This window comes from Cervus elaphus, chromosome X (genome assembly GCF_910594005.1).
Source record: "Cervus elaphus chromosome X, mCerEla1.1, whole genome shotgun sequence".
In the NCBI taxonomy this organism is placed as follows: domain Eukaryota; kingdom Metazoa; phylum Chordata; class Mammalia; order Artiodactyla; family Cervidae; genus Cervus; species Cervus elaphus.
Window position 1 is genome coordinate 134287763 of NC_057848.1, and position 24139 is coordinate 134311901.

The 24139-nt window shown below is 41.5% G+C and overlaps 1 long non-coding RNA gene across 1 annotated transcript; it reads left to right on the forward strand.

Annotated features, from left to right (window-relative positions):
* The first annotated feature begins 2042 nt into the window (after nucleotides 1-2042).
* LOC122690755 lies at nucleotides 2043-22575 on the forward strand. The gene is made up of 3 exons (XR_006340094.1): nucleotides 2043-2100; nucleotides 16298-16436; nucleotides 22456-22575. It is a non-coding gene; the product is annotated as an uncharacterized LOC122690755 (long non-coding RNA).
* Nucleotides 22576-24139: the final 1564 nt, after the last annotated feature.

Genomic DNA, 24139 nt, shown 5'->3' on the forward strand with positions numbered 1-24139 from the left:
TGACATAACCACAGGCACCATGACAGTTACAAAGCGGACCACAAAAGGCCAAAAAGTGGGCAGTGGCCAAATCCTGGAAATCCCTGCCCCTTCCCCAAAATAGTTAGAACAATCCTCCCATTGTTAGCTTATGAAATTACCCAACCCATAAAAACTAACCACTCACACACACAGACAAGCACACACCACCTCTCCCTTTCTGAGATGGCCCACGGGCTATCTGTGGAGTGTGTATCTCTCAGTAAATCTACTTATCTATCAGTTTGCCTCTTACCGAATTCCTTCTGGGCCAAGACTCAAGGAACCTGAGCTTCATTAAGTCCTGAGATGAGGTATGCAGTTTCAACTGGGAGATTTGGGGTTCAAATCCCTTTCCTAAGCCAAAGATTGTAGGTTCAAGTCCCATCTGAGGCACAATAGGGCTGGAGTCCCATCTGCTGTGCGCAGTTTCACTTCCAAGTGGTGGAAACAGCGTAACTAGGAGCAAAAGCATGGCAGCCCAGGTGCTAAAACTAAAGGCCCAAGAAACTGAGGGCTTAGAGATATCTAGAAGGAAGTAGCTGCTCTGGGGGTAAGGCCTGAGACCCAGCCAGGTCCTGACTCAGCCTTTGTGTTGCTGTTTGTGTATGACTGGGTCATAAATGACCTCCCGGGCAGGCCTCTGTTGTGTAAAAAAAAAAAAAAGTGAGGATGGCATTTGCTCTCCATCCTCACCCCTGCTCACCACCCCCACCCCAAGAAGGATGCTGTAAGGTTAAAATTGGCTAATTGAAAGCATCTGGTGGTAGTTCTGGCTCACTCCTTTGCTTGATTATGCTATTACCTCTGTCTAGTCCTCGGGTGGGAACCAGAGGGCATGGTCCGTGGGCCAGGGGGTGCCGCAATTTTCCAGACTGATCTAGCAGTTGTGATTCCTTCGGAGTGCTACAGCCCTGGTTTAAATCCCTGACCCCACAGCTTTAAAGGACTAAAATAAACAGGAAGTTTCCGTTTCACCTCAATCTCACTGAGGCTTGGGCAGCAAGTGGTTTTAGCTGTCCAGTTCCGCATCTCTCTTGAAGGACCTTTCAGGCCGAGGTGCGGCTCCTTTGTACTCAAAGCAAAGCGTCCTCTTTTTTGTTTGTTTGTTTCTGAAGTGTTTTTTTTTTTTTTTTTTTGCCTGTATGACTTCCTATCCAGAAATGATTCTACTCCCCTCTCCCCTCCACACACGCTTTTACATGGAGAGAAAATGTGCTGAAATCATAGGGTTAGAATTCACAGCAAAGCCCACCACCCCGGATCCTGTGGCAAATCCACATGAAGCTATTTGTGTAGGACTCTGACAGCTGTTATTCAAAAGCATAGTTCCTGAGAACACAAAGAACGTTTCTTTGAACCAAGTGAAACCTTAGTCCCTGGAACAACTGAAGGGTGTTTCCTTGCCTTGCTGGGCGCAGGCTCCCTGTGGGGTGGGTCAGAGTCAGCCGAGACCCGGCTTTTCTTTGTCTCTGGGTTTGTTACCAAGTCCCAGGGAGGACTCCGCCAAGGCCACCGCATGTCAGTCAAATGGTGGAGGAAGGGGGCGGGGGGTGGACGACTGCTGTACACGGCATCAGAGGTTTTGTTTCCTCTCTGCCATGTCAAGAACAGCAGACCCCTGCAAGAGGTCTATGTGGAAATAGTCATTGAGGATAAACAACTGTTCACGGCTGACAGCCGTCACTGATCAGCCCCGACAGGCCTCCCTTCTCCTGCTTCCTGGAATTGTATTCCTTGGCTGGGAGAGGAGCAGATGGTGTAAGTTTATTTGCAGTTTTGGAACGAAGGCTTTCCCCTCTCCCACCTTTTTAAATAGAAAAACGAATGGATTCCACACGGGCTGCTGCCCAAGTCTCTGCTAAATTTTATCAAGCCTTTGTATGGTTCTCATGTCGCCTTGTGATCCAGATCTCAGTCATAAATAAATAAATAAGCCCATCGGAACTCTGATCCTTTCCTTCCCAGAAATCGGATGAGTCACCAGCTCCTCAACCTCCCACTTGCAGAAGCCAGTGAGAGCCGAGCTGCAGAAGCCAGTCAGAGAGGAGCTAATCGGACTCTGCCCTGAGGGAGAAGCAGGTGAGGCCTTTGCTCCCTGCCTGCTCGGCAGTCTTCTGGCCATTCCAGAACGGGGTTCCAGTCCCAGGAGGGGGTAGGGGAGCTCTGTTCGTGACTGGAAGAGTCAAGAGGACTTCTCCTAAGAGGGCCAAGAAACTTTCCAGAGTTTTGAGGAAATGAGGCCACCCAGGTTCTCGGGCTGTGTGCCCAGCGCCGTGTCCTAGGGATAGAGGCTGTTCAACAAAGGGCTTTGAACTGGAGGGAGAAATCCATGGGGGAGCTCATGGTACACCTTCTTTTATTTTTCTTCTTCTTCTTCTTTTTTTTTCTTCTTTTTTTTAAAAAAGAAATTACTGATTTATTTGGCTCTGTCGGGTCTTAGTTGCCTGCAGCACATGGAGTCTTTGTTTCGTCATGCGGGATCTTTCATTGAGGTGCACATACTCTCTCTAGTTGCGGCACTCACTGAAGCATGTGGGATCTGAGTTCCCTGACCAGGGATCAAACCCACGACCCCTGCACTGTAAGGTGAATTCCCAACCACTGGACCACCAGGGAAGTCCCCAAGGTGCACCTTCTATTCCCTCGAGCTTGCTTAGGGTCAGCCCTCCAACTTCATCCAGCCCCAGACCAGGCTTGGGGGACAGTGAGAATTGGACTCTGAATGCATCCACACTGACCTTCCAGAAGCTTTGGCTGGAGGCACGTTCCAGGCCTCACTCCATAGCAGCATCAGTGGATTGGAACTGCCTTGTTCCTTACCAGGCGCCCTGCCCACCTAGTTCGGTGGGTTGGGGGCCCCTCTGTCCCCAGGGGGCAGTTTCTAGCCTGGCACTAGTGTCCCCCCACCTGGCGATGATAACCCTCAGACTCTAGGGCATCGTCCAGAATGTTGATGGTTGGGAGATGGCTCTGGAAAATGACCAAGGTTAAAAAATAACTAAACAGTGCCTCCCATCCTGCCACCCCAACTCCCTGCCTGGTTATATGAAAGGGAGACAGAGCCTCCTGTTTCAGGAATTTAATTCATTGGCTAATGATGCAAGCTCAAGATAGAGGGCCTCTCAGCCATCCCTCTGCCCTGAGGGCAGTACTGTCCTGCCTCCAGGGAGGCAGTGGCACTTTGGCAGGTCTCCGTGTCTCAGGCTGATGTTCCTTTGCTAGCCTGAGGTTGTCAATGAAGATAAAAGAAGATAATGTAGGGGAACTCTCAGTACTGCTGCAATGTTCTATAATTTCATCTATCCAGGTGTAGACATGTGGCAGAATTCATTGAGCTGGTCACTTAGGATATCTGCACTTTGCTACATATAATTCATGTATCTGAAAAGAAGTATCGTTGGACTGAGAAAGAACAGAAAAATAAGACAACAGAAGTGCAAAGGCACTTTGTAAACCATTTGTTTCATGGATTTTTAAAACTTTTTAGTGAAGTATAGCTACTATCCTGACTTCTAATATCAGGGATTCGTTTGTCTCCCTTTGAGCTTCATATAAACAGATCATACAGTATGAACAAACAGTATGTTTGTTTGCCTTTTCCCTCCATATGATGAGACTCATCCATGTGATACCAATAGCTTGTTCATTCTTGTTACTATGAAGTATTCAGTTGTGTGAAGATACCAACCCTTTCTCTGTTCCATGTCGGTGGCAGGTATTTGGGTAGTTTCTAGTTGGGGGCTGTTCCAGAGTGCTGCTGTGAACATTTTTATCTTTGGGTAGACAACCATTTGCCTTTCTGTTGGGTCTATACCTAGGAGCTGAATTGCTAGGTCAGGGAATGTATATATTCAGTTTGGGTAGATACGTGTTGTTGATTACCAAAGGACAATCCTGCAGAGTTCTCTTCACCAAAATAATTCAACATGCAAAGCTTTAAATGAGCCCCTTACATCGATTTCACATAGAAAACAGTCACCTCCCACCCCAGCACCATTCTGGAGCTCAGTATTTGTGCCAGCAGCGTGGATTTACTTGTCTAGCCTCTATCCCTACTGCTGACACCAGTGGACACCAGTGAAGCTTGTTCAACAAGGCCCCATTTCCATATGTCACCATATGGAGGGTTTAGGGTTTCAACATATGAATGGTGGGGGCAAGGTCAGGCAACAGTTCAGCCAGGAAAATCCTGTTCATTTCTGTGCTGGGTCAGAGTTATGGAGGAGACAGGTAGGGGGTGGGGGGGAGGCCACCTGAGCATGGCCAGTGAAGGACATGGAGCAGAGAGGAGTTTTCCAGTAGGAGGAGTGGCTGTATAGCCTCCTTTCTTCCATTAACTGGGGCTTCCCAGGTGGCGCTAGTGGTAAAGAATTGCAGTGGGGAACCTGGTGGGCTGCCATCTATGGGGTCGCACAGAGTCGGATACAACTGAAACAACTTAGCAGCAGCAGCAGCAGCCAATGCAGTACCCACAGGAGATGAGTGTTTGATCCCTAGGTCGGGAAGATCCCCTGGAGGAGGAAACAGCAACCCACTGCAGTATTCTTGCCTGGAGACTCCCACGGACAGAGGAGCCTGGTGGGCTATGGTGGCAAAGAGTTGGACACAACTGAGTGACTGAGCACACACACACACACACACACACACACTTAGCTGGTTCACCACTGTGTCCCCATCATCTGTAAGCAAAAGCTCTGGCACGCAGTGTGTGCCTCATAAATGCTGCTTTTAGAATCTATTTTTATGGGAATTCTCAGGCATGCAAAAACTGAGAGACTGGTGCAATGAGCTCCTATATTCCTACCACCCAACTTCAACAACAATCATCATCTGGCCCATCTAATATCACTACCAGATGTCAGAATCAGCATTCCAAGGACAGCAAATAGCATGTAAAAGACATGGAGACATGAAGACTACATGATGTATGTGTTCAGCCTCCGAAGGGTTAAAGGGTGACCAGATTCAGGAGTAGAATCCCGGGGGAGTGGTGGTCCCTGTGACTATTCCAGCTCTGGCCTGCATCGCCCTGATCTCATCTTTTCCCACAACATATACTGAGAGCTTACCAAGGGCCATCCCTGAGAGGGGTCACAGGGCAGCTCCACTTCTCTGACTGTCTAGGGAGAGAGACCAATGGGGGGAAACAAGCAATATGCCATGATAGTGCTCGGACAAGGAGGCTGTAGGCATCTGACCAGGCTTGGCAGTCAGGAAAGGACTCTTGGAAGGAGTGATATTTCGTGATGGCTATTCTCCACTTGCCCCCAAATCCATTCTATGTGCTTGGAAGCTGACCTTTAACAGACTTCAGCAACCAAGCTCCCTTGCCTCTCTGGCTTCTCGGTGGTCCAGCCCATCAGAAGAACAGGCAGGAGACTGAGGTGGAAAGAAAAAGAAATTGGAGTCTCCATTCTTCTTTGTTTTATGCCCCACTGTGGTTCTAGCAGTGCCAGAACCATTTGTGGCCATGGCTTCTGTCAAGTGGCCCCTTTTCATGGCTTCAGCTCTTGCCAGAGCATCATTGCCTCCACCTACCCCTTCTGACCAATGGGTGTTAATGGCTTCCTGTTGTTGCTAGTTGCTGGGTGCCTCAATGTCCCCTGTTAATTCCTTTCATTCTGCCAACACCTTTGGCAAATGGTGTTGAAGCAAATGAAGCAAATGGTCCCTTCAATTAAAAAAATATATATCTGATTCCCCTGCTGGCCCAGTGGTTAAGAATCTGCCTGCCAGTGCAGGGGACATCGGTTCGATCTTTGATCTGGGAAGACTCCACATGCCTCAGAGCAGCTAAGCCCATGCAGCACAACTACTGAGCCCATGTGCCGCAACTACTAAAGCCCAAGTGCCCTAGAGCCTGTGATCCTCAACAAGAGAAGAGCCACTGCAATGAGAAGCTGGCACACTACAAGGAAGAGTAGTCCCCACTCGCTGTAACTAGAGAAAGCCCACGTGCATCAATGAAGACCCAGCACAGACAAAAGTGAATTTTTAAAAAATCTCAAAAGTTCGACATTAAGAAAGTAAGGAAGTGCTTGCAAAAGGATGGAAGAATGTTGAAAGGGCACTGGAATCCACCTTTTATCCCCCCACCCTCTGTTACTTATTTTTTTTGGCTAGGCCATGCAGCTTATGAGATCTTAGTTCATGACAAAGGATTATACTTGCACCCCCTGCAATGGAAGCATGGATTCAACCACTGGGACCACCGGGGACGTCCCCTGAAAGAGCTCTTAATGGCCAAAGTTAGAACAATTTGAAGAACAAAATAAATAATGACAGTATTGAATTATATCCTATAGAATAAAATAACTGTCCAGGAGTCCATGCTAATAGTAATAACTGAATTAATGAATAAATGGGACTTCCCTGGTGGTCCAGAGGTTAGGACTCTGCACTTTCACAGTTGAGGGTGCTGGTGTGATCCCTGGTTGGAGAACTAAGACCCCACAAGCCAAGTGGTGTGGGCAAAACAAAAAAATTAATAAATAAATGAGGGAGAAGAGACAGCTCTTCCTTGCAGGAGAATTCCAATTAATAAATGTAAAAGGAATGAGGGAAAATACAAACAACGTACAACACAGTAATAATAGTGGCGGGCAAGATCCACCGATGGATGCTAAAAGCCGAGAGCAAAAGTATGAAGGGAAACAGGATATACACATAGCCTCAAACTATCTTCTCCAAGATATTTATTAATAAAAAAGGAGGAAATAGTAAATTTCAATGGAAAAACACAGCACAAACCACCTTAACATCATCAGTAATGAGACACATTAATATCCTGTATCCCCAGATACAGTGAGAGGAGCATAGCATCATTTGTGTGGATTCTTGCTAAAAATGCATAACCTCAATCTAACCACAAGAAAACATCAGACAAACCTGAATGGAGAGACGTTCCACAAAATACATGACCAGTACACTTCAGAGGCATCAAAGAAAGACAACAGAATACTAAAGAACCGTCAGAGATTGGAGGAGACTGAGATGTAAGGACTAAATGCAATGAGGAATCCTGGGTTGTATCCTAAAACAGTAAAAGAATATTAGTTTTTTTAAAAAGGTGAAATTTGAATTAATTTCATAGATTTTTGTTCTGCTGTTGTTTTTTATTTTTCATTGAGGTGATATTGGTTTCTAACATTATATAAGTTTCATGTGTGCAACATTTCTACTTTTGTATACACTGCAGTGTGCTCACCACCAAAAGTTTAGCTTCCATGTGTCATCCTATAGGTGATCCCCTTTACCCATTTTGCCCTTCCCCAACCCTACCTCTTCCCCTCTGGTAATCACTCCTCGGTTCTCTGTATTTACATGTTAATTTTTTTTTACATGTTAATTTTTGTTTGTTCATTTATTTTTTTGTTTTTTGTACTCCACAAATAAGTGAAATCACACAGTACACGTCTTTCTCCACCTGACTTATTTCACTTAGCCAGATACCCTCAACATCCATCCAATGTTGTCATAAATGGTTAACAGTTCATCTTTTTTATGGCTGAGTGTTGATTATTATATTATGGCTGAGTGTTGATTATTATATTAATCAGGTTGTACATTACATCCCTACGTATTTACTTATAACTGGCAATGTGTACCTTTTGACCACTGTCATCCAATTCCCCGTCCACCCTACCCGCTGTTTCTGGCAACCACAAATCTGATCTCTTTTTCCATGAGTTTGTTTGGTTTTGAAATATAATTGATCTACTACACTGTTAGTTCCTGTTACACAACATAGTGATTTGATATTTCAAATGATGATCACCATGGTAAGTCTAGTTATGGTATGTCACCATACAAAATTATTACATAGTTATTTTCCCCACACTGTGCATTTCATACCTGTGACTCATTTATTTCACAACTGAAAGTCTGTACTTCTTAATCTCCTTCACCTAATTCTTTCCTCTCCCTACCCTCTCCCCTTTGGCAACCACCTGTTTCCCTGTATCTACAACTCTATTTCTGTTTTGTTATGTTTGTTCATTTGTTCTGTTTTTAATTTTTTAATTTATTTTATTTAGCCATTCCTTTTTTTTTTTTTTTTTTGGCTGTGCTGGGTCTTCATTACTGCATGCTCTTTTCTCTAGTTGCAGTGAGTGGGGGCTAATCTCTAGTTCTGGTGCACTGGTCTTTCATTGCGGTGGCTTCTCTTGTCTCAGAGCACAGGTTCTAGGGCACTCAGGCTCCAGGAATTGTGGCATGTAGGCTCAGCAGTTGCGATTCCTGGGCTCTAGAGCACAGGCTCAATAGTTGTGACTCACAGGCTTAACTGCTTTGCTGCATGTGAGATCTTCCCAGACGAGGGATCAAACCCATGTTTCCTACTTTGGCAGGTGGATTCTTTACCACTGAGCCAACAAGGAAGCCCTGTTTAATTTTTTCGATTCCACATACAAGTGAAAACATGCAGTAGTTTTGATTTGCATTTCCCTAATAATTAGTGATGAACATCTTTGCATGTGCCTATTGGCCATCTGTATGTCATCTTTGGAAAAATGTTTACTCAGCTCCTCTGCTTATTTTTTAATTGGGTTTTTTGTTGTTGTTGCTGTTGCTAAGGTTCACAGTTTACTAAATAGCATCACACTGAGCTTAAATTCCTGGTTTTGATCATTGTGTTGGGTTGGCCAAAAAGTTCATTCAGGTTTTTATGTACGATGTTAGAACAAGGAGAAGCTGAGTGAAGGATGTGCAGAAAGTCTTTGTCCTTTCTTGCGTGACATTTTTGTAAATCCAAATTTAAAATAAAAACTTAGGTTCTGATTCTTGTTAAGATGATGGAGGAATTACTTTCAATCCTGCTTCTCTCACTAAATGCAACTGAAAATCCTGGGCCGAGTACATGAAGCACCTTATTTGAGGACTGTGAAAAGAAAATGGTAGCAGGTAGACTGGGGATATATATCAGAACTCAAAGAATGGCCAATCCAGTGGTGAGATTCCTAGACTTTTTTTTTAACCTCCCATATCTCCTGGCCTGGATTAAGACAGTACAAATCCCAGAATTGTATACCAGATGTGGAGTGAAAGATATTCACGTTAAATGTTCTCTTTCTGGTTCATAGAATGGGAAGGGGAGCCCCAAGGATAGAGAAAGTGGAAAAATACCTTTTTTTCCTCCAACTCCAAACCCTAAGCAAGTCCCACTTTCAAAGCTACAGTCCCACAGCAGCAGCAATGGCAACAGTGGTTGAGCCGGTACCTAAAATTTCTCTCTAACCAAAGGAATTCTAACAGAGGAACTGTGATACAAAGAACCTCAGGAAATCACTGTTGCTTTTTGATTGTTGTGTCCTTCTTCAGCTTGACCTTGAAAACAGACGGAGGAAATTCCCTGGAGGTCCAATGGTTAGGATTCCTCGATTTCACTGCCAATGGCGTGAGTTTGGTCCCTCGTCAAGGAGACCCTACAAGCCACACAGCCACAAAAATGAAATGAGGACTTCCCTGGTGGTCCAGTGGTTAAGAATCAGCCTTGCAATGCAGGGGATACCGATTCAGTCCCGGTTGGGGAAGATCCCACATGCCACAGAGCAGCTAAGCCCATGTGCCACAACTTCTGGAGCCCTTGACCTGCAACTACTGACCCCACGAGCCCAGAGCCGGTGCTCCACAACAAGAGTAGTCACCACAATGAGAAATCCACACACTAAAACTAGAGAGTAGCCCCCACTCTCCACAACTAGAGAAAGCCCATACATAGCAATGAAGACCCAGCACAGCCATAAATAAATATTTTTTTAAATTAAAAATGAAATGAAATGAAAATTGAAAGAAAGCAAACTCTGTCACAGGGATTATATGGCAGAGCCATGAGGCTAAGGCCCAGGCTTTCTAACCATAGGACCAGGATGGGGGGCGCTCTTGGAGCCGAGGAATATAGAGTGATTGCAAAGAGAAGGGAACTTGAGAAAGGGATCACATAAAGTTGTGCATAAAGTCCTGGACTCAAGCCCAAGCTCCAGATATATGGCCTTGACTCTAAAGAGTCAATACTGAAGATTTTGACAACTGAGCTATGGAGCACAACACTGTCTAGCATGCAGATTGGCTCCTGGGTGGCCCACACAACCAAGTAGAAGAAATTTTAGAACTTAAAAATTAGAATAACTGAAATAAGAAATACAAATTTGCTGGATGCGCTCAATAAAAATGGAGATAACAACAAAAAAAATGGAGATAACAGAGAAGACTCAGTGACCTTGAAGATACATCAACAGAAATTATCTGACCTGAACAACAGAGGGAAAAGATTTTTTTTTAAGTGAACAAGGACTTCCCTGATGGTCCAGTAGTTAAGAATCCACCTTCCAATGCAGAGGACTCAGGTTCCATCCCTGGTTGGGGAACTAAGATCCCACATGCCTTGGGGCAACTAAGCCAGTGTGCCACAACTACTGAGCCTGTGCACTGAAACCAAGACCCTACACAGCCAAAAAAATTAAATTAATTACTTAAAAAAAATTATGAACAAACATCCAGGATCCGACCAAAGGTGTAAGATTCATGTCATTGGAGTCTGAGGTGGAAAGGAGAAGAAGCATGATGCAGAAAAAATAGTTGAAGAAATAATATTGGAAAATTTCCCAATTTTGAAGGAAGACATGAGCATAAAGATTCAAAATGATTGAAAAAAAAAGTTATAAACTCAAAGAAATTAATCCTAGACACATAACCAAAGTTCTGAAAAGCAAAGACAAAGAAAAAAAATTAAAGCAAAGAAAAACCATTCATTGCTTACAAAGGAATAATGATTCAAATGACTAAATATTTCTCATCAGAAACCATAAGGCCAGAAGTTTTAAAAACAACATTTTTAAGTGCTAAAAAATTTGTCAACCCAGAATTCTATATCTTGTGAAAATATCTTTCAGAATGTAGGCAAAATAAAGACATTCTAATATGCTACTGTGAGTCCTGCTCTAAAAGGAAGTTCTTTAGACAGAAAGTAAATGATACCAGAAGGAAATATGAAATTTTAGAAATGAAGGAAAAGAAATAGAAATGGTAAGTATCTGAGTAAATATGATAGAGTTTTTCCTCCTAAGTTCTTTAAAATACATATGACAGTTGAATGCAAAAATTGTAACACTTCCTACAGGAGTCTTAATGTACATAGATGTAATACATACAATAACTAAAAGGTAAAAAAGAGTAAATAGTCTTATATGATGGTAAGGTTTCTACACTCCTTTTGGAGTAGTAAAATATTAGTGAAAATTTATGTATATGTTTAACAATCCCTAGAGCAACCATTTAAAAAGCTATATAGTGGGGGACTTCCCTGGTGGTCCACTGGCTAAGACTCCAAGGTCTGATCCCCGGTCAGGTAACTAGACCCCACATTCCACAACTAAGACCTGGTACAACCAAATACATAAATAAAAACATACACAATGAAATATAGTTTAAAAAAATCCAATTAATAAAGATCCAATTAATAAATTAAACTGAAATGTTTAAAAATATTCCCATAATCCAAAAGAAGGCAGAAAAGGAAAAACAGGGGAATAAAAAGGCATGGGGAAAAACAGAAAACAAAATAATAACATAGTAGTTCTAAATCTAATGTATCAATAACTACATTAAATGTAAGTGATTTTTTAATGTAGATAGATTAAACTTTACAATAAAAAGACAGAAATTTACAGGATAGATTTCTTTAAATGACCCAACTATTTGCTATCTACAAGAGACTCACTTTAGATCTAGGCATACAAATAGACTGAAAGTGAAAGACTGGTGAAAGATATTCTATGAATATAGTAACCAAAATGAGAGTAGTGGTGACTATAATTAAGTCAATCATAGAAGGCCAAATACTGTATGATTCCACTTATGTAAGGAACCTGGAATAGTGAAATCTGTAGAAACAGAAAGTATAACAGTGGTTGGGGGAGGGGGAAATGGGAAGTTACTGTTTTAGAGGTACAGAGTTTGTTTTGCAAGATGAACATTTCAGGAGTTGTATGGTGGTGATGGCTGCACAACATGAATGAACTTAATACCAGTTCAGTCCAGTTCAGTTGCTCAGTCGTGTCCAATTCTTTGCGACCCCATGGACTGCAGCATGCCAGGCTACCCTGTCCATCATCAACTCCCAGAGCTTGCTCAAACTCATGTCCATTGAGTCGGTGATGCTATCCAACCATCTCATCTTCTATCGTCCCCTTCTCCTCCTGCCTTCACTCTTTCTCAGCACAGGGTCTTTTCAAATGAGTCAGTTCTTCACATCAGGTGGCCGAAGTATTGGAGTTTCAGCTTCAGCATCAGTCCTTCCAATAAATATTCAGGACTGATTTCCTTTAGGATTGACTGGTTGGATCTCCTTGCAGTCCAAGTGACTCTTTACCAGCTGAGCCACCAGGAAAGCCCTAGTCCAAGGGACTCTTAAGAGTCTTCTCCAACACCACAGTTCAAAAGCATCAATTCTTCGGTGCTCAGCTTTCTTTATAGTCCAACTCTCACATCCATACATGACTACTGGAAAAACCATAGCTTTGACTAGACAGACCTTTGTTGGCAAAGTAACGTCTCTGCTTTTTAATATGCTGTCTAGGTTGGTCATAGCTTTTCTTCCAAGGAAATTAATTTCATGGCTGCAGTCACCATCTGCAGTGATTTTGGAGCTCCCCCCCAAAAAAGTCTGTCACTGTTTCTATTGTTTGCCCGTCTATTTGCCATGAAGTGATGGGACTGGATGACATGATCTTAGTTTTCTGAATGTTGAGTTTTAAGCCAAGTTTTTCACTCTCCTCTTCCACTTTCATCAAGGGGCTCTTTAGTTCTTCGTTTTCTGCCATAAGGGTGGTATCATCTGCATTATTTATTATCATCTGAGGTTATTGATATTTCTCCCAACAATCTTGATTCCAGCTTGTGCTTCATCCAGTACATTTCACATGATGTACTCTGCATATAAGTTAAATAAGCGGGGTGATAATATACAGCCTTGATGTATTCCTTTCCCAATGTGGAACCAGTCTGTTGTTCCATGTCCAGTTCTAACTGTTGCTTCCTGACCTGCATACAGATTTCTCAGGAGGCAGGTAAGGTGGCCTGGTATTCCCATCTCTTTCAGAATTTTCCACAGTTTGTTGTGATCCACACGGTCAAAGACTTTGGTGTAGTCAATAAAGCAGAAGTAGATGTTTTTCTGGAACTCTCTTGCTTTTTTGATGATCCAACAGATGCTGCCAATTTGATCTCTGGTTCCTCTGCCTTTTCTAAATCCAGCTTGAACATCCGGAAGTTCACGGTCCATGTACTGTTGAAGCCTGGCTTGGAGCATTTTGAGCATTACTTTGCTAGTGTGTGAGATGAGTGAGATTGTGCAGTAGTTTGAGCATTCTTTGGCATTGACTTTCTTTGAGATTGGAATGAAAACTGACCTTTTCCAGTCCTGTGGCCACTGCTGAGTTTTCCAAATTTGCTGGCATATTGAGTGCAGCAGTTTCACAGCATCATCTTTTAGGATTTGAAATAGCTCAACTGGAATTCCATCACCTTCCATCACTAGTTCGTAGTGATGCTTCCTAAGGTCCACTTCACATTCCAGGATGTCTGGCTGGTGTGAGTGATCATACCATCGTGGTTATTTGGGTCGTGAAGATCTTTTTTGTATAGTTCTGTGTATTCTTACCACCTCTTCTTAATATTTTCTGCTTCTGTTAGGTCCATACCATTTCTGTCCTTTATTGTGCCCTTCTTTGCGTGAAATGTTCCCTTGGAATCTCTAATTTTCTTGAAGAGATCTCTAGTCTTTCCCATTCTGTTATTTTCCTCTATTTCTTTACATTGATCACTGAGGAAGGCTTTCTTATCTCTCCTTGCATTCAAGGAGAACTCTGCATTCAAATGGGTATATCTTTCCTTTTCTCCTTTGCCTTTAGCTTCTCTTCTTTTCTCAGCTATTTGTAAGGCCTCCTCAGACAGTCATTTTACCTTTTTGCATTTCTTTTTCTTGGGGATGATCTTGATCACTGCCTACTGTACAATGTCATGAACCACCATCCATAGTTCTTCAGGCACTCTATGAGATATAATCCCTTGAATCACTTCCACTGTATAATCGGAAGGGATTTGATTTAGGTCATACCTGAATGGTCTAGTGATTTTCTCTACTTTCTTAAATTTAAGTCTGAATTTGGCAATAAGGAGCTCATGATCTGAGCCACAGTCAGCTCCCGGTCTTGTTTTTGCTGACTGTATAGAGCTTCTCCATCTTCGGCTGCAAGAATATAAGAATATAATCAATCTGATTTTGGTATTGACCATCTGGTGATGTCCATGTGTAGAGTCTTCTCTTGTGTTGCTGGAAGAGGGTGTTTGCTATGTCCAGTGCATTCTCTTGGCAGAACTCTATTAACCTTTGCCCTGTTTCATTCTGTACTCCAAGGCCAAATTTGCCTGTTACTCCAGGTATCTCTTGACTTCCTACTTTTGCATTCCAGTCCCCTATAATGAGAAGGACATCTTTTTTGGGTGTTAGTTCTAGAAGGTCTTGTAGGTCTTCATAGAACCATTCAACTTCAGCTTCTTCAGCATTACTGGTTGGGGCATAGACTTGGATTACTGTGATATTGAATGGTTTGCCTTGGAAACGAACAGAGATCATTCTGTCGTTTTTGAGATTGCATCCAAGTACTGCATTTTGGACTCTTTTGTTGACTATGATGGCTACTCCATTTCTTCTAAGGGATTCCTGCCCACAGTAGTACACATAATGGTCATCTGAGTTAAATTCACCCATTCCAGTCCATTTTACTTCAGTGATTCCTAAAATGTCAGTGTTCATTCTTGTCATCTCCTGTTTGACCACTTCCAATTTGCCTTGATTCACAGACCTAACATTCCAGGTTCCTATACAATATTGTTCTTTACAGCGAACCAGTGAACTCACCTAGTACCAGTGAACTCACCTAAAAACAGTCAAGATGATCAATGTTATGTTTATGTGTATTTTCCCCACAATAAAAAAAAAGTGTTATTAAATTTCTTTAAAGAGAATGAAAAGCAAGTTACAGACTGCAGAGAAAATATCTGTAATGCACATATCCAACAAAGGACTTCTATCCAGAATAAATCAGTAACTCTCAATACTCCACAATAAGAAAACAAACCAGTTTTGAAACAAGCAAAAGATTTAAACAAACAGAAAAAATATATATGGTAAATAGGCACATGACTAGATGGTCAACATCATTAGCAATTAGGGAAAAGGAAAACAAAAGCACCAGGAGATACATAGTATTAAAATAGCTAAAACACAAATGTGAACTATTACATATAGAATGGATAAACAACAAGGTCCTACTGTATAACATAACACAGGGAAGTATATTCAATATCATGTGATAACCCACAATGAAAAAGAATATAAAAAAGAATGTACACATATGTATAACTGAGTCACTGTACTGTACAGCAGAAATTGGCACATTGTAAATCAACTATACTTCAACAAAATAATTTTTAAAAAATAAAGAGGTGAAAATTTTAAATGTATAGAGAAAGAATGGCTAAAATAAAAAAAAACATACTGACAACAGCAAGTGCTAGTCATGCAATGACGTGGAAGGGCGGCTACTTTCAGATGTTACTGATGGGAGTTCACAATGATAGAGCCACTATGGAAAACAGTTTGACAGCCTCATAAAATTAAATGTGTACTTATCACATAACCCATCAATCTGACTTGTAGACATTTACCTATAGAAACATAGAACTTATTTTTGCAGAAGAAGTTGTATAGGAATGTTTATAGCAGTATTATTCATAATCACCAAAACCTGGAAACCATCCAATTGCCTTTCAACATGTGAATGGAGAAAATAACTGTGGTACATCCATACAACAAAATATTTGCTCAGCAATAAAAGGAAAGGAATGATCTGTTAATGCATGCAATAATATGATTGAATCTCTAAGGTATGCTGAGTGAAAGAAGCGAGTTTCTAAAGGTTATATACTCTGTGGTTTCATTTATATACCATTCTAGAAAAGACAAAACAATAGTACTGGAGAACAGATCAGGGGTTGCTGGGGGGTTAAGGGTGAGGGGAGGGTGTGACTTATAAAATATTACCTTTTGGGAGCATTTCAGGGTGATGAGACTATTCTGTATCCTGATTGTGGTGGTTACACAGGTCTATATACATGTTAGAACTCAGAGCTGTACACCCCTAAAAAAGTCAGTCTTGCTGTATGTAAATTGTTTTCATGTTGCCAAGTGTGCTTCTGGGTTTGTTTTTTTTTTCAGGCCCCAGATGGATCCAATCACTAAAGAGATTTGGAGGATGTAAATTAGCCAGAGGAAGGGGAAGAAGTGTTTCTGACAGAACAGCATGTACAAAAGGCAGGAAGTGAGACAAAGACCCGGCAGGATCAGAAAAATAAAGGTGGTTCAGTGTGACTGGAGTCAAGGGAATGATGAAAAAAATTTTAAAAAGAGATAGGAAAGATGAAGCAGGAGCCATGCGATGTCAACACATTAGGAATCTGGGTTTTCATGAGGGCAACAGGGACCCACTGGATTTGTGGCTCACCGGCTTAGTTGAAAGTGAAAGTTGCTCAGTAGTGTCCGACTCTTTGTGACCCCATGGACTGTTTAAGTCTTACCCATCACCCAACTTCATCAACAGTCACCTCATGGCCAATCTTGCTTCATCTATACCCTGACCCACTTTCCCCTTTGATTATTTTGAAACAAATCCCAGACATCATTTCATTGTTAAAAATGTATCTCTAAAAGGTAAGGAGCCCCTCTCAAAAATAACTGCATTACCATTATCACATTTAAAAAAAAAAAAAACTAGTGTAATTCCTAATATCAGGGTGCTTGCAAGAACTAGCAAGTTCAATGACTCAAAGAGAAAATTTTATCTTTATCATCTGAGCCACCAGGGAAGTCCTTAAAACAAGAGTGATGATGGTCATTATCACAGAGTCATTGGCTGTGGATGACTTGCTATTGGTTTTTCCATGTAGCAGGCTCACCTCTGTCCTAGTGGAACTATGATGACACAGTATCATTGCTCTCCATATCCCTGGGAGGAGTGTGTATATGTGTATTGTCTTTTTAAAAAATAAACAGCTAGAGTTTTAAAACAAGGAACTTTATAATATTTGTAGAAGGGTCATGTAAATAATATCTCATATGATGGAAAATATTTGTGTTATGAGAGATCATAGGATGTGCCCTTTTCCACTAGCATACAAGTTCTTTTATGTCTCAATTTTTTATTTAGAAAAAAATTAAACCCGCCGACAACTTACAAACATAGCAGCCCAAAGGATGGAGAATGAGATTCACAGGGATTTTTGTTTCTTATGTAAAAAGAGGTCCAGAGAAAGACAGCTCAGGCTGGGGCACTGGCCTCACCAGGTCATCTAGAATACAGGCCGGCTCATCTTCCACTCCACCATTGTCAGCATATATTTTTGTCCTCATGGTTGCAGAAGAGTTCCTGCCTCTCTAGGTGTTATGCTCCAAGTTCTAGGAGAGGAAAAAAAATAGTAGAGCCAAAAGTCCTCTCATGAGGTTTTGTTAGGGAAGGGGCGCTCAGCTCAGAGACTTTCTGCCTGGGGGACAAGGTGATTCAAGCTGCAAGGGAGGCTGAAGAGTCAAGTATTCTTAAAGTACATCCATCCCAAGCCAAACTGGAGCTCTGTTAGTGAGGAGAGCGGAGAGGGATGTGTCACCGAGGGGGAGAGGATGGAGGCAGAAAGACAGCTGTTTCTGTGGTCTGAGCTGAAGACAGCAAGGAAGGGAAAGGACCCCAAACGTGAGCAGTGTTCAGAAACGATGGGGCAGCTTTGGGTTGTCAGGGTGATTCTGAGCTTTCTACCCTGGGAGAGTAGAGGAATGATGGGGGTTGGGGGGGGTAGGGTTTTATTTTTTTGTGACAGTTGTGACTGTTTAATATTAGATATCCATTGATATCATGGAATCATAATATGATACTTTACATACATTGTCCCCTTAATTATCACAAAAAAGTGTATGGGCAGGTACTGTTATTCCTACTTCACACTACAGAAGATGTGATTCAGAGGTTAAGGTACTTGCTGAAGGTCACAGTTAGAGGGGTGGTATTCTCTTGCATATAAAGAGACAACATCTTAGTTTTAGAAAGTAAAAGTGGTTTCATGCTATAGATCCTTGCATGGAGGGAAGGCAGTAGGGGAGGATGACCCTCAATATAGGAGTGTCAAAGTAACCAGGAAGCATCTGGTGAGCATGTACTGCATCTAGTGACCAGGAGACAGTGGAAGCTCAGCCCTCTGTGACCTGTCCCCCACTAGCTGGAAGTGCAGCCAAAGAAGAGTCATCAGCCTCAGCAGCTGCTGCCCCACCTTTCCTAGGCAAGAGACTGGCCCAGGGTCCTGTCCGAGATTGCACATCTTTCCTTTAGGGCTTGCGTGGAACTTTAATTAGTTAGCTAGTAATGTCAGGGTAGGCATCTCCGAAGAGGCGACATTTGAGTTAAGATCTGAATGAGGAGGAGACAGCCATGAGAAGAAAGGAGGATCTAGCCAAAAGGATGATGTTGGCATGGTTAGGGGTTGGAACGTTGGTATGATATTAATGGGAGCAGAGTGGATGGGAAGTTGGGAGGAACCTAGTCAGGTAGAGTATTAGAAACCATAAAGGAGGCAGGGAGACCAGTTAAGAAGGCTGTTAGAATAGTTCTGGTGAGAAAGGAAGTTATCTTGGACCAAGATTTTAGCAGCTAGGAAATATAGTGGAAGAAGATACTCCATTTATAACAGCAACAAATAATGACATAAAATACCTAAAAATAAACAGCACATGAAATGTATAAGATCTTCATTTCAAAAAAACCTAACAAATTTTTAGACCTAAACTGTCATTAAAAAAAAAAAATAAGCAAGAAGCATCTATACTCTAATAAAAATTAAACTATAGAAAATAAAAATAAGCAAGAAGAGAAAAATTAAACTCTAAGAGAACATTGAAGGCAGTAGTATATATTAAAGATATTAAAACATATCACAAAGCCTCAGCAATTAAAACTATGTGGGTCTAGCACATGACATAAAAGGCCAGGGTTAACACAATAGAAAAATTTCAGAAGTAAGCCCATTGGTATAATGGGAGTTTCGTATCTGATAATTGTTAACTGTGTTGAAGACTGTTAGGTACCCTCCCAAATACATTCACACCTTCTTTTCTACTAGTAGAATGTGCCCAGCTAAATTACAATTCCCAATCTTCCTTGTGGTTAGATGTGGCCATGTGATGAAGATTTTGCCAAAATGGCATATGAGTGATGTGTGCCACTTCTGTACTGACACATGAAAATATTGGTTAGTGTGCTTCCTCTGGGTTCTTTGTCTTTTTTCAGCTTATCTATAATGCAGGTTTATTTGAACCACACAGATGAGGACAACGCCCTAGACGAGGGGTTCTCACACGTAAGGGCATCAGAATCCCCTGGAGGGCTTGTTAAAACACAGATCCCTGGACCCCATCTCCATTGTTTCTGAGTCAGCAGATCTGGGGTGGGCCCCAAGAATTTGTATTTCTAACAAGTTCCCAGGTGATGTTGATGCTGCTGGAGTAGGGACCACGTTTTGAGAACTACTGCCCTAAAGATAGAGGAATAAAACGGAAGGAACTTCAATCCGAATGACTGAGGGCAACAGAGTCACCTACTGACCTATGAACATGAATTCTGAACTGCTGGTAAGAGAAACCATTACTACCTTGTTTAAGTCATTGTATTTCAGAGCCTCTTTGTTACAACATTTTACCCCTACCCTAACTAATACAGCGTAGAAAAGACATATTTCAGTAGATGGTAACTGGGTCAAAAAGCAAAAAAAATGTTGGATCTATACACCATTATCATACACCAAGATGAACTCCAAACGGATTAAAAAATTAATATATAAAATATAACCATAAGACATAGTCATAACAATAAACATGTAACTATTATAAAAGAAGAAAACAAAAAAAAAAAAAAAGAAGAAGAAGAAAACAGGGACTTTCATGGTGGTCCAGTGGTTAAGAATCTGCCTTCCAATGCAGCGGACGTGGGTTCAATCCCTGAATGGGGAACTAAGATCCCACATGCCCCAGGGCAACTAAGCCCAAGAGCTGCAGCTAGAGAAGCCAGAGTGTCAAAACAAAGAGCCAGCCTGCTGCAACTAAAACCCAATGCAGCTAAAAATAAATAAATAAAATGTAAAAAAAATTTTTTTAAAAGAAGAAAACATAGAGGAATTCTTTGATAACACGTTGGAGTAGGGAAAAAATAGGAAAAATATGGAAAACATATGCTTCAGTTAGTATCTCCAGTACAACCTTAAATAGTAATTGTGAATTCTTCTGGTGTTTCCCCATCAAATATGATGCTGGAATAATGTTAAAGAATCTGCCTGCCAATACAGGAGACACAGGTTGGATCCCTCATCCAGGAAGATCCCACATGCTGTGGAGCAACTAAGGCCGTGGGCCACAGCTACCGAACTTGTGCACCAGAGCCTGAGAGCCGCAGCTACTGAGCCGGTACACTCTAGAGCCCATGCTCTCCAACAAGAGCAGCCACCGCAATGAGAAGCCTGCACGCTGCAACTAGAGAGTAGCCCCAGTTCGCTGCAACTAGAGAAAAGCTTGCATGCACAGCAACAGAGACCCAGCACAGCCAAAAATAATTTAAAAAGAGAGAGAGAATCCGGGAGAGAGGGCATTATGGATAATGCATTAATAGATGAGAGAGGGGACTCCCCTGGTGGTCCAGTGGTTAAGACTCCTTGCTCCCAATGCAGGGCGCCTGGGTTCAATCCCTGGTCAGGGAACTATGTCATATATGCTGCAACTAAAACCCTGTGCAGCCAAATAAAGAAATAAATATTAAAAAGCAAAAAAAAAAAATGAGAGTGCTAGGTTTTTGAAAAAGGCAGAAATAGATGAGAAAGGCACAAACAGAAGACGGGTCCTTAAACAAGAGCCCTCCATACTTCCTCTACTAGAAAGTAATAGAATGCATGTGAGAGGAGAAAAAAGCACAATAAGGCCAGGGATGATGCTAGTTCCTTTCTTAAGCTTTTAAGCAGATCTATCTATCATCAAAACATAGCCTTATCTTCTAGTGCTACACACTTTTATTTTGGCTGCTTGATTAAAACATAGTAACCCTGTAGCTATGTCTAACTTATTGACATTACCATTCAAAACAAATCGCACTAGTTGTTTGATCTCCCCTAGTAGATTCTCAGCCCAGGTGGTGTTAGTGATAAAGAACTCGCCTGCCAATGCAGGAGACAGAGATTTGGGTTTGATCCCTGGGTTGGGAAGATCCCCTAGAGAAGGAAATGGTAACCCACTCCAGTATTCTTGACTGGAGAATTCCATGTACAGAGGAGCCTAGCTGGCTACAGTCCATGGGGTTGCAAGAAGTCGGACATGACTGAGGGAATAACACTTTCAAGTCCTAAGCAGATAGTGAAGGACAGGGAAACCTGGCATGCTGCAGTCCATGGGGTCACAGAGTCACGCACAACTAAGCAACTGAACAACATCAAAGTCCTAAGCAAGAAATGAATAAGATTACTTGAGTTGCTGTGCTGCCAAATTTTAGTAATGACTTTAATTAAAACAAAATAATTTTTGTCATCATCCTTAAATCTAAATTCCTGTCTCAGGATATTCCTTGTTTGATAAGAAACCAAAACACCACACTAAAAAAAATAGTGTGAAGTTTCATTTTATAGATTTATACTTAACTCTGAAATTTGGAGGCAACTTATACATGTCCATGCAAGAAAATGAAAAAAGTCAGAAAAGAAAAAATGAGTAGGTGAAGATTTAACTAGGGGTAAATACCATAGACCTTGAGGGTGGGGTTGGGGTGGTGGGGGGGAGGGGGTGGAGAGTGAAATCATGTAGTTTTCACACTGTTCAGAAGAGAAAAACATGTTTCTTAGAAGCAAAGCCTGTTTGTCACACTGATACCCAAGATAAATTTATCCCACAGGTCCTCTTATAAAATAAACTGTTAACACTGTAGATCTCTTTGAAATCCACAGACTAAACAGGAGCATGAATTGCACTTGGCAGCTTCGGGGCCCCTTGTGAAAGAAAAGGCTCTGACTAAGTGTATGCCAACTAAAGCACGCCTACAGGAAGTCACCACAGTACATTCCAAGGACACAGTTCCTTGATGAAAACTGCCATTAAATTTTTAAGTGTTATTAAAATTCTGGAACATTATGGTAATTAAATTCCAAGCATGCTGAGAATGAATATTGAAATAAGACTCCAAAGTACTCTCAAAATGAGTTTTAAGATGAAACTGAAAAGGTGTAAGCTTTCTTCCAAGTTTGGGATTAGCTGAATATTGCATTTTGGAACAGGCAGTTACTAACTTACTTGTCTCTCCCTAACAGGCACCCTTCCAGAAAATGCTTACTGGCTCAGAACAGGAAGGCCTGCATGAAATTTATACTTGCAGTTTTATGGTAATCTTCAGCAGGAGGGTTGATCCGAAATACCCAGGCTGCCATGACTAGCAACTGAACTCCTTAATATTCTTGCATGAATGTTCTCCACAAAATGTGGCATTTCATAGATACACTTGTACCATGGACATGTTCCAAAGGAAAAGTATGATCCTAGGATAAATAAATAGGAGTGTTCCATGTAAAAAGTATTAGATAATCTGCTAGCTGGATATTCTGAATTCTCAACTTAATAAATTTTAGCACTAATTCAAAAAGATACATGCACCTCAATGTTCAAGCATTATTTACAATTGCCAAGATAGGAGAGCAACCTAAGTGTCTTATCAACAGATGACTGGATAAAGAAGACGCATATATATAAATAATGGAATACCATGCAGCCATAAAAAGAATGAAAATTTGCCATTTGCAACATAGTGAAATAATTCAGAGAAAGACAAATACTGTACGATACCACTTAAGAGTCTAAAAAATAAAACCAGTGAATATAACCAAAAAAAAAGAAACAAACTCACAGATACAGAGAAAAAAACTAGTAGTTACCAGTGGGGAGGGAACAGAGGGCAAAATAGGGGTAGCAGAGTGAGAGGAACAAACTACTATGTATGAAATCAACAATACACAAGGGTATGTTGTACAACAAAGGGAATATAGCCAATATTTTGTTAACTATAAATGGAATAGAACCTTTAAAAATTGTGAACCACTATTGTATACGTGAAACATACAATTATACCTCAACTAAAATTACACACACACACACACACACACACACACACACACACACACACACACACACGGGCTTCCCAAGTGGCTCAGTGGTAAAGAATCCACCTGTCAATGCAGGATACTCGGGTTCAATCCCTGGATCGGAAAGATCCCCTGAAGGAAATGGCTACCCACTCCAGTATTGCCTGGGAAACCCCATGGACAGAGGAACCTGGCAGGCTACAGCCCATGGTGTCACAGTCAAATATAACTGAGTGACTAACACTTTCTTTTGGGGGTTGTGGATAATGCCAATGCATATTCACACACAAGCCTAAACTGTAGATTCTTTTCCTAGGCAGAATTGCTGAGTCATGTAATTCTGTTTAACTCTTTTGAGACACCTCCTTGAAGTATGTGTTGACCTATACTGTTTTCTCTAAAATAAACATTTCCACAAGAAATATTCTTCCACAATACAATTAAACATACTGCTATGTCAAAATAATCTTACTTCAGGAATTACTCTAAAGACAACCTAGTCAGATGTAGGTAGGGGAAATGGGGGAGAAAAGAATCAACAATGAAAATAAGAAATGGAAGTCACTAAGAGGAACCAAGATGGCCAGGACAATAACCTCAGACATGCAGATGACACCACCCTTATGGCAGAAAGTGAAGAACTAAAGAGCTTCTTGATCAAAGTGAAAGAGGAGAGTGAAAAAGATGGCTTAAATCTCAACATTCAGAAAGCTAAGATCATGGCATCTGGTCCCATCACTTCATGGCAAATAGCTAGGGAAAACAGTGGAAACAGTGACACTTTTATTTTCTTGGGCTCCAAAATCACTGCAGATGGTGACTGCAGCCATGAAATTAAGACGCTTGCTCCTTGGAAGAA